Source organism: Babylonia areolata, chromosome 11 (assembly GCF_041734735.1).
Source record: "Babylonia areolata isolate BAREFJ2019XMU chromosome 11, ASM4173473v1, whole genome shotgun sequence".
Classification (NCBI taxonomy): domain Eukaryota; kingdom Metazoa; phylum Mollusca; class Gastropoda; order Neogastropoda; family Buccinidae; genus Babylonia; species Babylonia areolata.
The window spans coordinates 40,574,526-40,576,777 of record NC_134886.1 but is presented as its reverse complement, the minus strand read 5'-3'; positions in this window follow the sequence as shown (position 1 = coordinate 40,576,777).

The following is a 2,252-nucleotide window of genomic DNA, read 5'->3' as shown; positions in this document are numbered from 1 at the left end:
GCTTCCTGTTCGGGAACTACGGACGTCTTCTTGCCCTTGTTTTCGCTTTTTGTCTTTACTCTTATTCTTGTTCCTATTCTGATTCCTATTCTTGTTCTTGCTCCTCTTGTTTGTTCTTGTTTTTCTTTTCGTCTTTGCTCTTATCGTTGCTGTTGCTGTCCTTGTTGTCTGTTGTATTTGTATTTCTCTTTTTTGTAACAACAGATTTCTCCCTGTGAAATTCGGGCTGCTCTCCCCAGGGAGAACACGTCACTACATTGAGAGCGTCATCCCCCTCCTTTTTTTTCCCCAGCGTGCAGTTTTATTTGTTTTTCCTATCGAAGTTGATTTTTCTATAGACTTTTGCCAGGAACAACCCTTTTGTTGCCGTGGGGTCTTTTACGTGTGCTAAGCGCATGGTGCACACGGGACCTCGGTTTATCGTCTCATCTGAATGACTAGCGTCCACACCACCACTCAAGGTTTAGTGGAGGGGGAGAAAATATTGGCGGCTGAGCCGTGATTCGAACCAGTGGGCTCAGATTCTCTCGCTTCCTAGGCGGACGAACGTTACCACTAGACCATCACTCCACTGTTGTTGTTGTTGTTGTTGTTGTTGTTGTTGTTGTTGTTGTTGTTGTTCTTCGTATCATTAATTGTCCTCTTTGGGTGGAAACCTCCACCACACAATTCCAACAGCAGTCTAAAGGAATGTGTTGATGACGAAACCACCACAAGTATGAAAATAGAAGGGTAAGTAGAAACTTAGATCACCTTGAGAGAGCCATGGAACTTTTAAAAACGTTAACAGCGTTTCATCCCAATTACCATCATCAAAATATTGCAAGAGGAAAGCTCTTATACTGAAGAGGTGAATGTTGACAAAGAATACCACAATTCTGACGACAGAAGCTGAAGGTTGGGTCATTCAGACACCCACTGGACATCCGAGGGGTCTGTGTAGAGGAGAAGAGAGGACTGGTCGTATTGAGTGAGTTAAAATATGTTCGTTGCTTATTTCGGTGGACGGGGGATGATGAGACTATGGCGTTGCTGTTTCAGGGGTCCACTTTGTGTTGCAGTTTCAACACCAAATGGTTGGTTTTTTTTTTCTTTTATCCTATCCTAGCCCCTGTCAGCCGAGCTTGAGAAGAGGATCCAAGCATTTGAGATGAAAAGCTACCGAAAGATGCTCCGCATCTCATGGGTCGAACACAAGACCAACGACTATGTCCGGAGCAAAGTCAAAGCCCTCGTCGGACATCAAGAACCCCTCCTGGCCACCATCAAAAGGAGGAAGCTGGCCTGGTTTGGCCACGTGACCCGCCACAACACCCTGTGCAAGACCATCCTGCAGGGCACCATGGAGGGCGGAAGAAAGAGGGGAAGACCAAGGAGAAGCTGGACAGATGACGTCAAGACCTGGACTCCTCTGAAGATGCCAGAGCTGGTGTCAGAGGCCGAGAGCAGACCAGGCTGGAGGAGAGTGACGTCCGCTGCATCCCTTGTGTCCCCCCCCCTCACCCACGACTCGGTGGGTCACGGGACAAAAGAAAGAAAGAAAGAAATAGTCCTATCCCCACCCCCCAGGCCCGCGACAAAATGTGAACATCTGGTCAGCGTTGATCGGTAAATATGAGCAGGTGCGTCTGAGTAGCCTTTCCATTTAAGCCCCCCAAATACGTCCGACACAGGTTCAAAGCTGCAGGAAACACATACACACACACACACACACACACACACACACACACACACACACGCACGCACGCACACACACACACACACAAACACGCACGCACGCACAAAAGCAACTACAGAATGACAAGCTATAGGTCAGGTTCGAACCCACGACACCTTAACTTTCTTGTTCATAACACTTGTAAAGCACAGCGGTACGGTTGGATATCTTACGATATTTCTTTCTGTCAATGAGTCTGGTGTATCTTTGTCTTGAAAAGACGACTATAGTCCGACGTCATTTTTATTTTTTTTTATTTATTTTTTTTTTACGAGGAATGTATCCACTTCTTGTTTATCTGTTATGTTGTTGTCGCTGATCAGCGTCAGGCAGGTAGGATGAATAATGTGCAATATGCAGGATGAATGTACAATGGAATATGTCTGATGCTAACGTCCATATTCTAAATATATTTCTATTAATAATTATGATGTAATAATTAATTGCAATCTTTTAAAAGCGAATATGTGAAATGCTTTTATTTGAGAACATATGTTTATTACTCTTGTTTAATCAAGTAATCCGCGTGTGTGGG